The 13,048-nt window shown below is 36.1% G+C and overlaps 1 protein-coding gene and 1 long non-coding RNA gene across 6 annotated transcripts in view; one reads left to right on the forward strand and one right to left on the reverse strand.

The window, feature by feature from the left end:
- The window catches only part of CDH18 (cadherin 18, type 2), a 658,667-nt gene that overhangs the window by 344,808 nt on the left and 300,811 nt on the right, over positions 1-13,048 (reverse strand). The gene's annotated exons all lie outside the window — the stretch shown is intronic.
- The window catches only part of LOC105853359, a 35,839-nt gene that overhangs the window by 16,836 nt on the left and 5,955 nt on the right, over positions 1-13,048 (forward strand). Inside the window, exons 2-3 of the long non-coding RNA XR_001145198.1 lie at positions 11,749-11,931; positions 12,626-12,669. This is a non-coding gene — a long non-coding RNA (uncharacterized LOC105853359). The remainder of the gene's footprint in view (positions 1-11,748; positions 11,932-12,625; positions 12,670-13,048) is intronic.

Raw genomic sequence — 13,048 nt, forward strand, 5'->3', positions numbered from 1 at the left:
ACCTAAATGATTCAAAAGTGAAAGGATTCCCCAAATGAATGGAAACCACTTATTGTCTTGTCCTTTTAGTGAATTCACAAAGCATAGGAAAGTAATTGGATGTTCAATTAACATAAAATCAAGTTATATACAACACCCAAAAGAATATTACTAATGAAACTGGAAAGTGAGATGAAAGATGGACAGGAAGACAGACTTCCTGTTCTCTATAAAAAGATGAAATATCAGTAGGTAGCAAATAGACGTGGGAAGTCAAAACCAAAATTAATTTTTTGGGACTTAAATGCAAAGATTTAAAAAGCTAATGATGATAAGTGAAATGTACTAGGAGACTAAAGTGCACTCAGTACCTTATTTTTTCAATAGGAGAAAATAATAAAGAAATGATTTTTTGAAGATCATTAGTACAACAAATATATTTACAACAGCTTTGTCTATCAGAAGATTTTAAAATTGGAATAATCCCAAGGTGTCAAGCTTAGAAGGAATGCTTTATTCTCACTAAACATTGTGAAATGTGTTTTCTAAACATTATAGTATTTATAATTCCTGTAAATAACTAACACAGTAACAAAAAACATTGGAAGAAAAGAAGTATTCTGCTCAAATTGATGGAATATGAAATTACTTTCAGTTTTTCTACCTCTATTTCCATATATTAGCCAATTAACACGTACTATTTTACAATTAAAAAGTAACTATTATAATTGTTTAGGTAAACATGACTATGACTTTAAAGAAATAAAACACAGTACTTAGCAGCACAAACATGTACACACACAAACATGTACACAAACATGTGAGTCTGTGTACATATGTACATGTATATAAGCATGTGTACATATATCCATGATACATATGGTACACAATTTCATGGCTATGATAGACTTAATAAACATGAAATGTTGATACATTTTCAATAATTTTTTATATGTGAAGTATTTTATTTTCAAAATCACAACAAAATTGTTGAAAATAGGTAAAATTAAAGGAAGAAATGTGCTCCCTTTATAAGAAAGATACTCTCACGAAGGGAAAAATATCTTAGGCAGATACTTTAGATGAATTGTGCATATAAACGCTGTCTGTGGAAATGACAATGCAATTTGCTTTGTGGAATGTGCCATATAGAAGTGTAATTCTAATTGGGCATTAGAAAAATATATATTCAGGTAAAAAAATCAGTGTACATGCTTTTGAGATACATAATCACTTGTGTTGGCTATTATGGGGGTTGTGCTGAAATTCTAAGAACAAGGCTTTATTTTCCATTTTAATTAAACTAAACATTTAATTACATTTCCAGTATTCTGTCAGCAGAAGCAAATCTATAAATGTGGAGTAAAATATTATGAGAGCTGGTCTTTAATATCCCATCGCAAGCAGACCATGTTATGGCCAATCTGTTCTTTTTGAGCACATAACCGCCATGCCTCCTATGAATGTTAATTCCTCTATAGCATTCAAATGCATTTCAGCATTTAAAAAAAAAAATTAGGGTTATATAGATCAGTTAAAACCCAAGATCTTGGAAGTCTATCATATTTTAGATAGTAGCAGAGTTTTAGTTTCCCGTACAAAACAACTGACTAAGTAAATGGACAGTAAAACCCAAATACAAAGCTTGCTTCCAAGTAGCTATGGTCTCCTCTGCTCAAATGCTCATCAATAAAATTATACAAACACTTCATTTTTTTTTTTTATTTTCAGTATTCAATATGTCTACAACCATTTTCTAGGTGTTATGGAAAATAAATGAATCTGCTGACAAAATACTTAAAATGACACATGAATTGAAGTCATATAAATGTGAAAAAGGAAGTTAGAAAATCTTCATAGACAGTGAGGACAACAGAACACTATATGTCACTGAATGCTCCCCCCATTAATTCTCTTAGAGAGCTATACCTCAGGGTATAGCTATACCCCTGAGGTGACACACATGGCGTGGCAGACCTCTCCTGACCCACCCGCTACTTTCCTCAGCAATGCACTTTGTCAATCTGCCTGTTCTGCTTCTCACTCTCCCTTGTGAATCCTCTCACCACCTCTGCACTTCTGGGCTGATATGCATATATCATATATGATATGCATATACATATATATATATATATTAAAAAAAGGAGAGAGAGAAAGAGAGAAGAATAAATGCCAAGATGATATGCCAAGTTTCCTATCCTAAGAACTCAGGAATCACCTTTTATTTCTACCTTATGTCACCCTATATACTAGTTGAATATGTGATCACAATAACATCTAGACTTTTTAATAGTATCCCATCTCTACTCACAGTCATCCATCTGAACCAACATCTTTTTTTGTTCAATTACAGAAATAACTCTACTGGTCATTTCCAATGAACTGTTCTCCATATCCAAATGATTCTTCTCACTCCATCAGAGTGACTTTTAAATACAAACCTGATGCTTATTGATAACCTTATCAATATAATCTGATTTGATTCAATTGCTTTTAGAATAAAGAGTAAAGTATTTGATATATGAGGTTAAACATTATTAATTGCTAAGAATCTGAAATATTCTAAACATAGGGGGATGCTAAATATTTACAGTGCTCAATGAACTTAAAAACCTTTATAAATATTCTAAATTCTATAGAAGAGATCTACATAACTGCACTGATGAGATTATTTAATTCTAAATAAAGGAATCCAAAATGACCTCAAAGAAAAATTGGTATAGGAAGGGTAATTGTTTCTAAAAATAATAGGGAGAGGGATTTTTAGTTTAAAATTTGGGCACAAGAGCTAAAAAGTAGTAAACTTTGTAAAATATTTAGTTCTATCTGGGAGGCAGCAAAATTGGGCATGCTGCTGGAAGAGTAACATTTATAGAGTTCTTATCTAGTTATTTTTTTTATTTTTTTTTAAAGATTTATTTATTTATTTGTGCATACAGAACTGGGGTACAGGCCAGAGGCTCAGGGGCGGTGAGAGGCTTCACCAGAGACAGAGTGGGGAGCAGAACAGGCAGATCGACGAAGTACACTGCTGAGGGAAGCAGTGGGCGGGTCAGGAGAGGTCTGGCTCGCCATGTGGTCTCCTCCAGGGCAGGCGGGAATCGAACTCATGCCCAAGTGCTTTAACCCGCTGCGCCACCAGGGAGGGCCCATTATCTAGTTATTTTTTTTAAGATTTATTTATTTATTCATACAGAACAGGGACACAGACCAGAGATGCGGAGGGTGAGAGAATTCACCAGGGGCAGGGTGGGGAGCAGAACAGGCAAAGCAACGAAGTACACTGCTGAGGGGAGCAGCGGGCGGGTCAGGAGAGGTCTACCTCGCCATGTGGTCACCTCCAGGGCAGCAGGAATCAACTCATGCGGAAGTGGCTTAAGCTTCTTAGTGCTGTGCTTTAACCCACTGCGCCACCAAGGAGGGTCTATCTAGCCATTTTTATGCTTGTTACCAAAGCACTCTCCCTGAAGCAAATTAGTTGTGTTGCTTTCTAATTATACATACATATGTACATATGTGTGTGTGCACATATGTGTGTATACCTCTGTAGCATTGATTTCAATCCCAGAAGACTGAGACAAATAAGACTTCCACTCTGTTACTTGAGGGCATATCCACAGGCTTCCCATGGAGGCAAACATTCATTCTGAATTTCCAATTCATACATTCACATGTAAGAAAATCTATAATAACTCTTGCATTACTCACTAGGTAGCTAAGTCTACTTGAGTAAGTGACCACATCACTGTTGAAAGGATAAGTATTTCTGGTATCTTTGAGAAAGACAGTCGACAAATGGGTGTGAGATATAAGCACACCATTTCTTGCTAACTCAGAATAGCGGAACCTCAAGTTCAAGTTTAAATGTGTGATTTGAGACACTTATTTACATGTTCTGAATGTTCAGTGTTTGAAGCACAGTCCATATTCAGATGGAAAAAAAGAACAACTAGTTTGAAAGAGCCTTTTAGAAATACTTAAATTTTTGTTTTGTATTCTCTGAAGCTAAGATTCTACTTCTCTAAAGAGATGCAATGAAAATGGGAACACCTTCTGAATTACTGAGATACTAAAAATGTTAGTCACTAGAACTAATATTTGAAAACATTAATTGAAGATTAACCTCATTAGAAATATGATATGAAATAAATGTATTCAATTTGATTTTAGACTTTTTGAAATGTTTTATGAGAAGCTAAGGTGTATTATACTGGAACATGAAAAATAATATCTGCTGTAAAATCAAAATAGGTAAGTCCTATTAATTCAAACAATGTCCACATGAAACAATTTTGTTTTCCATTTTCCAAAAACATCATCAAATTTCAATGTCATTGATATTTTTCCATAAAGATTCTTTATAATTGGATATGTTTTTAATAATTAACCAATTAAATATTATGGAATCACTTCCAAAGAATTCAGATTTTTTTTTTTGTTTTTTGTTTTTTAATAACCTTTACCTGAACGACAGGACTACAGATGCCAAGTAGAATTTTAGGGGAAAAAAGACCATAACACTCTAAAATGATTCAAGAATTTTATTATTATCTATTATTAATCAGAAGTGGTTACCTAATTTTATAACTGCATTCTTTAAAAGGGATAATTGTAATAATTCACCCATTTACACACACTGATCTTTACTAATGGCATGCACATTATATGCCTATGAACTGACTTGTAACTTATAGAGGTATTGGACTCTTCTTACACATGTGTACTGCAGTGAGATAGAGAGACTTGATAGCTTAAACACAGTGAAATATTGGCCCTAGTGCCCGTTTCAACGGGGAGAGATGTACTTGGTGGGCTCCTCTCTTGGAGTCTGACTCTCCTGGGTCCTTTTCTCTAGTATTAAGGCCAATTATATCAATGGACAGACACCCATGACCTTGATCTTCTCCACTGCAATTAAAAAATAGAGTTTCATTGTGATCCTCCTTGGTGGCGCAGCGGGTTAAAGCACAGCACTAAGAAGCTAAAAACCACTTCCGCATGGGTTCGATTCCCGCCTGCCCCGGAGGTGACCACATGGCGCGGCAGACCTCTCCTGACCCGCCCGCTGCTCCCCTCAGCAGTGTACTTCGTAGATCTGCCTGTTCTGCTCCCCACTCTGTCTATGGTGAAACCTCTTGCCAGCCCTGAGCCTCTGGCCTGTACCCCAGTTCTGTATGCACAAATAAATAAATCTTAAAAAAAAAAAATAGAGCTTCATTTATGAAATTGGTGATTCACCAATTTAGAAATCCTTGAAGTTTTTGTATGTCTAGGACATGAAGAAAAATGAATATCTCTTAGAATCTGATTTTTTTTATTTATAAATTTATATTGATTGGTTGATACGATGATACGATGACATTTATTTATAGATGCCAAATCCAGGCTTGTATTTCGGTATTTCCTTATTTAGACTTACACATTTTGACAGATACTACAAATGAACCTCATGGTAAAACATGAATATTTAAGTTCACACCTAGAAAACGATTTTTATCTACCAAACCTTAAGAAAACCAAAAATTACCTTTGTAACTACATTATTAAAACTGTATGTGGGACCTAAAATTAGACTGTCACTGTGTTTTATGCAACTATGTGTATTTTTAATGTGCCTTCCCCAAATGCTGTTAGCAGTATGGAAAGGTGTTTATGGTAAAACCCAAAATATTTTAGATTACTCATTTAAGTCAACAGATAGATACCCTGCTGCTTAATATTCCATTTTAGAGAATGTATACCAGTACGGTTGGACAAAATGCCAGTGATAGAATATTTACAATATTTCTCTGATGCTTACAGAGGATAAGAGCAGGGTTTCTCCAAATATACCAGGCAGATGTGGGGCTGTGCATTTTCAAACAGAATGAGGTCAGTCAAGTGAATATTCAATTGCATCTCAAGGGAAGTCTTCTGCTAAGTGCTGCCTACAGTTTTAGGCACAAAGAAGAAAAATCCATAGTCTCTGCTTGTAGGCTATCTATGATGTATTGGAAAAGAAAAAAAAAACAACAACTGAAGGTGAAGTTTTAAACTGGCAATGTGGTAAATAATGTCTCATGGGATAGACTCAGGATGCGATAGTTCCCATAAATGACACTGAATCCAGAGTGGGAAGCCAGGGACGGCCTTCCCAGGGAAACTCTAGTACCTGAAGAATGGATAAGAGATAATCATGTATTAAGGGTATGAATAGTCAGAATCTATTCAGGCAAACAGGGAGACCTCAGTTTTCAACTGTGCAATAAAAAGCAAAGAACAAAAGCAAACATTAGTTGAAAAATTGAAGATGAAACACAAGAAAGAAAGATTCAGCCATTTTCATACACAATCATTTTTCTCTAACACTAAAAAAAGTCAAAAATATTATGGATAAAGAAGTAGAGTAGAAGTATTAGGTGTGTGAATCCAGACGGCTGGAGCCTCAGCTTCAGTCTATACCATAAAGACACTGGGCGATTAACCAGGTGGAAGCAGGTAAGTATCATATTATCCGTCTTCTCACCAGTTGGACAAGTATTACATGATAACGTACCATTGAAATAATAATGAACCATTCAACTGATGATCATTTGGCTGAGAGATATTTGTCTGAGCTCTGCTGTCCTTCTTCATAGAGGGGTTATCCCTCTACAACCCAGAATGCACATATCCCTCCAGGATAGGGGACAGGGAGGGGGGAGCTCTGGATTTCTTTTTGTTTTAAGAAGTCTTTCTTTTTTAAGATTTATTTATGCATAGAAACTGAGATATAGGCCAGAGGTGCAGGGGCCTTGAGAGGATTCACTAGAGTCAGAGTGGGGAGCAGAACAGGCAGATGAACAAAGTACACTGCTGAGGGGAGCAGCGGGCAGGTCAGGAGAGGTCTGCTGCGCCATGTGTGTCAGCTCTGGGGCAGGCATTGAACTGGCACTGAAGTAGCCAGGCCAGCTTCGCAGTACTGTGCCCACCAGGGAGGGCCAACTCTGGATTTCTAAAGAGTTAGAGATGAAATGCATGCCTTTGAATGAATGTATCCTGGACTTAAGAGTGAATAAGAGCCCAGCACTTTAAAGTGGGAGAGATGTGTTAATAGAATAAACCAGGGTTTCGGGGGGATTCCTAAGAATCACTGTGAATGACAGATTCATCCCTTGTGATGATTACAAACTCTAGTTCACAAAAAGATACAGGACCTATTTTTCCATGAAGAATGAACTAGATTTCCTGAGTCAAGTTTCCCGAAGATCCAAGCTGATAAAAACAATGGTGCAGTGTTTTTTTTTTTTTTTTTTTCTGTGCCTGACCTATGCATATAAGGGAAAAGCAGAACTGCTTGTTTCCCAGAAGCTGGAGTGGGTGGGCATTGACCATCAGCCAGAAAGACAAGGCTCAAATAGTGCAGAAGAAGGACAAGGCTTATAAGAGCCACATCCTGGAGTGGCAGTCATGAATGAGAGTCAAAGCACGGCTGATCAACCCTTAGGATACTGTGTCTAGAATGAGCTAAAGAAAGACTGAATCATGTTTACAATCATGGAAAAGAAAACAGGAATGCAGAGTTACATCCGATGCTACTTTACAGTGGTAATTAATAAGTGAATGGTAATTTCTGCACACATATTGAATTGTAGTTGAGGATATTCACATCCTGGCTCCCATTTTTATAGAGGAGAAGAGAGAGTTGAACTGATAATGTAATGACTAAATACAGAAATCACAGTAGGTTGCCAGGGATTTAGAGTGTGGCCAAAATGCTTTGGAGGTAATGAGCTTATAGTCCACTAACAAAAGGAAAACATACTGACTAAGCAATGCATAGGTGTGTTTATTGCCCGGTAGAATAGAAAATGTGAGAGAGAGAAGATTGTCACTGATACAATTAAAGGAGAATATAAATATTAGGTCTTTGATCTAGTAAAAGTTCAAGAAGAAGAAAGGAAAATATTAAATCAACGAATTGGGAGTCTTGCCAAGATGGAAACATAGAGAGTTGCAGTAGAAAAATGAAGGGAGAGAACTGTGTCTTCCTATTGAGCTGAGAAAATCCTTTCATCAACCAAAATTTGCATATTGTAGTGGAGATATTCATGGTGCATTATTATTATTATTATTTTTAGATTTCCTAAAGCACAATTGTAAGCTTTAAAATGCAATTAATAAAACAAAGCAAGAAGAACCAGAAGTGTTCTTCCAAGGAATGAGCATGAGTAGCTGGAACATTCAGATCAGGGAAAAACAAAGTTTCACCAAGTCAGATGCAAGGCCATTAAGTGAGTCATCTGAGAATAAGGCCTTTTAATGAATGTGAGGTGGTAAATGATTCTGTGGTATTTTCATGCTACTAAGCATCAAGAAATATCACTAAACAAAAAGTATTGTTCTTATTATATCTGGCCAATAAAACAGAAATGAAATGGCATTTGAGAAAAAAACTTGAGAAACTGAAGTTGAAGAATGTTTCCTTTGCACTAACAAAGGGGGGGGTAATAATAATGGCATTCACAAACTTTTTATTGATGATATATAGTCCCTGATCTCTAGATGTATTTTACCTGCATGAGAATTCTGGATAATAACAGTTACAGATATTAAGAAATAAATCCACAGGTTTTCTTTCAATAAGCATTAGTTATACACATAGAATTTGATAAGTACTTAATAAAAATAGTGTGCTTACAAGGAGTTTATTCCCAGAAAATAATTACTCAGGAATATTACAAGGTCATTGAGATTTCAACACATTACACCAAGGGTTGTAAAATCTGTATCACATTATATACTTGGTCTATAAAGTAATATTTTGTTCTAATAATTCACATCATCCTCCATAATTCAGATCTAATATTTCACTGAGAACTTCCATTTTTATAATTAAACACCACAAACACCCTGGATACAAACTATTCCTTTAAGTTTATATTGAGCAAGGACTTGTTTCTCTGTTGCTACATGATACATATTTCATGTGCTGGTTTCGTGAAAAGATTCCATGAAAATAATGAGGACTGGGTAAGACTGGAAGCTAATTAGCCAGTACAAGGATTATAAAAAGCATTGCTGGGCCCTCCCTGGTGGTACAGCAGGTTAAAGCACTGTACTGAGAAGCTAAAGCCACTTCCACATGAGTTGATTCCCGCCAGACCCAGAGGTGACCGCATGGCGTGGCAGACCTCTCCTGACCCGCCCGCTGCTCCCCTCAGCAGTGTACTTTGTAGATCTGCCTGTTCTGCTCCCCACTCTGTCTCTGGTGAAGCCTCTCACCGCCCCTGAGCCTCTGGCCTGTACCCCAGTTCTGTATGTACAAATAAATAAATCTTAAAAAAAAAAAGCATTACTGCTATAAAGACCAATAATACTGATAGTTTGATGGTTTCTATATTATGCTTAGGTGAATTATTTTACAATCTGTTAATTTAGGAAAAAATTGTTAAAAATTAAGATCCACAACTAAGTAAACAATATTTGACAGCAATTACGTGACAATGGCAATGCATCATTCTGAGTGATTAATTTTAGCCAGATTTACACCTTCAACATAAAAGGTCAATCAACTAGTTGACCCCTTACAAGTCTTTTCCTTTAAGTAGTTGTTTAGTTTGGATTTTATACCACTTAAGCAAATACAGTTAGAATATGAAAATTAAGTACTAAAATCAAGTACTCCAAAGTATTGCAGAGACAAGTTTTATGTATTTTATGAAGTCTATTAATAAGAAAAATTCATTCCAAACTATTACAAAATTGGAAAGAAGTCTACTATGCATAGATAATTGACTAGATTTTCTAAAGGTTCCTTCTACACAGCTGTATAAAAATCACTATCTTTAAGTATTCCTTCATAGTGATTATAGTAAGGTAATATTTTTTGTGGATATACATATATAACAGGTAGGCCTACAGTCAGTTTCAACCTCTGGAATAAATTTGGATACTTAGCACAGAAATCTATCTTTCATACGTGCTATACATGTTTCAACTTTAAAACACAACAAAATTAATTATATGTCTTTACCGGAAATACCCTTTCCTTGTGGAAATCCTTTCATTTTTTAAAGATTTACTTTATATATTTATGCATACAAGAATTAGGGTATAGTCCAGAGGTACAGGGGAGTGAGAGGATTTGCCAGGGACAGAGTAGAGACAACAGGTGGATCCACTGAAATACACTGCTGATGGCAGGAACGGGCAACCAAGGACAGATCTGCTGTGCCCTGTGGGTCAGCTCCCTGGCTGGGGATCGAACTTGTGCTGCAGTAGGCTGTGGATAGCTTCATAGTACTGAGATTTTAACCCCTGTATCACCCTGGAAGGCCCAAATCCCTTCCATTTACAATTAACATTAAGTTGTCCATTTCAGGGAAGACTCTCAAATCAATCCCTACAGTCTCATAATCAGATACTTGACCTTGGCAAAGCATTCTCATCTAAGACAACACACCTATCTCCCAAGCCAACTCAACTTTCCTGGTAATGCTTCAACTAGAGAAATCCTACCTGAAACTCATTACCAAAATATCAATAAATGCAGCACTGTTTACCAGCAAAAACAGTACAAGGTGCTGTTGGTAGGACTGAGTGTTGAAATAACAAATGCATAACAGTTATAACATATTGGAAACAGAATACTTACAAGAAACTGATTTAATTGTACAGTTTATATCCTTTAGCCAAAAAACCTTTAATTAACCATTGTCTAAAGACTAATATACAAACTTCTTACTTATCTCTCTGTAGATAAGTATTCAACAACTTTCTAGGAGTCCATTTTTGCTTCAAGTTCTTTTAAGATCTTATCCTAAGAAGTAAGATAGAGCTTCTTGCTCTCAAAGAGTAGAGACTGCCCGTAGTGTGCTGGGTAGTATAAATTATCGGCAAAATGAGCTGGTGCAACATCATAATGTTGCATAAAATGTCCTCTGAGACCTGAAAGAAGTAATGAGTTAAGAAAGGTAGGGTTGAAGAAACTATTCAAACAGCTAGTGATTTCAGCACATTTTGAACCTTAAAAATATGGGTTGAGCTGATTCTCTTCACCATGGTTGTGAAACAACAGTATTACTTGGTGAAATTAATGTAGTCAATGCACCTTTCAGTGATGCAGAGATTATATATAATATATATATATATACACACACACACAATGTTTAATGCAATTTGATCTCAGTGTGGAAAAAATGAAAAGGACAATTTACAGATAGGTATAAGAGTATGATAATGGCTATATAAGAATGAAGATGTCAGGGGATTGCAATTCCTTAGGCAGAACTAATGCGTGGGTATAGCTGTTGGCATGTGGAGGTGATGTGCTGAAGAAAAAAATTCTCACCTGCTTTATCAAAGGGCTTAAATTGTGTCCTTAAGATGCTGAGAACCGCTGAAGGAGTCTGAACAAACAGGTTTACTTATACTTTCCCTGTCAGAATGGTGTGGGACAGGATGAAAACAGAGACTGAACATGGGCAACCCTTGCAAGCAATTACTATAAGGTCAGCTCAGAAGTCGGGCAATAGTTTTGAGTACCAGAAGGAACAAAGGTTTATGAATAAAGAGGATGTAGGAACTTGGTGATTCAACTTGCATGAATAATGGCTATTCACTAATAACCCCCCTCCCACGCAATGATTTGGAACTAATCATCTTTCTCGGGTCACGTCTTTCGTTTCATGCCTTGTACATTCCTTTCTCTCTCTCCAGAATAGCTTGTCACTCTTTCCTGCTCAGTTTTCTATCTAACAAGATCCAGCTCAAATGGTCTTTGCTTTGTAAATCTTCCTTCATGCGCAGAGGCGGTGATGGACAATTCCTCCTGAGAACATGAAGAATTCTGCCTTCCTCCTAAATCAAAGCACAGATTTCCTCACACACTATAAGTATGCCTTTGTGGTCTGCATCCCTGCAAGATGTGAGTTTCTGAGGGGCAGAGGCCATATATATGTTGAGTGTGGAATGCAGAATATTTTGAGAAAGGTAAAAATTCCTATAAATTAAAGTAAAATGTGCACATTTTCTTTACCCTGATATATAGGAAAGACTAAGAAATATACCCAAACGCTCCAATCCCTTATTATACTGATTGTCATGGGTCTATTGGAGTGTATTAATAAACATACCCTGCAGATTCATAGACTTTCAACGTAGTGGACATGAGCGTGCCCAGTTTTAATCACTGTTTGATTGGCACAGGCAAAGCAGCCTTTCATTGCAGACTTTGGCTGAACCTGATTGTCTGTTTCCAAATATGATTTTCTTTTCCTTTCAGGAAAATGATGTTTGATGTAGACCCAGTGACTATTATCAGTAACGAATATAGACCCAGTGACTATTATCAAGTCTTCATAATCAAGCTTTATTGCCCTATGCTTCATTTTCCTTTAATCAGCTCAAATATTCTCTATTGTTAGTATCAGTCAAAATTGTAATGTTCAAGCCTGATCTCTAGGCAAGTTATTTTTATATCATAACTTTTCTCATGTGGTCACTTTGCCAGAACTATGTTTGTTGGATATACACTAATCCCAATAAAAATCTTACATTTAAATCAGTTGCCTCAAAAAGGTAGTCAATGAATAAACTTTTATTTAACATTGCTGTCTTTTTCTGTTATATAATTGTATACAAATTAATTATATATGCATACTAAACCTTAATTTAATATTTCCAGGTCATGTTGATAACCTGAACTGGGATTGTTCTTAAAAACACAAGGTAAAAACATGGTGTTTTACTCTAACAGAAGAATCTACCAAGGAAGCCTGGTGTATACATGAGACTATGGTGATGGTGCATGGGTGATTTGGTGGTGGGAACTCCTTGGGGACCATGCATGAGCAGATAAAGCATGTATGTATGAAAACGGAGAATGATGTAAAAAAAATATACACACATGTGTGTGTATATGTGTGTATGTGTGTGCAACACACATACATGAATAGGTGAGGGATCATATATATATATATAAATAGGTGAGGGATCTGTGGCCCAGCGGATTCTCAGTCATGATTTCACCAATGAACTGCTAGGTTACCACTGACAAATTAACTAACCTCACTGCTTTAAGATTTTCTAAATATGAAAAAAAAAAAAA

This window comes from Condylura cristata, unplaced genomic scaffold (assembly GCF_000260355.1).
Source record: "Condylura cristata isolate star-nosed mole 26May11 unplaced genomic scaffold, ConCri1.0 scaffold00007, whole genome shotgun sequence".
NCBI lineage: Eukaryota > Metazoa > Chordata > Mammalia > Eulipotyphla > Talpidae > Condylura > Condylura cristata.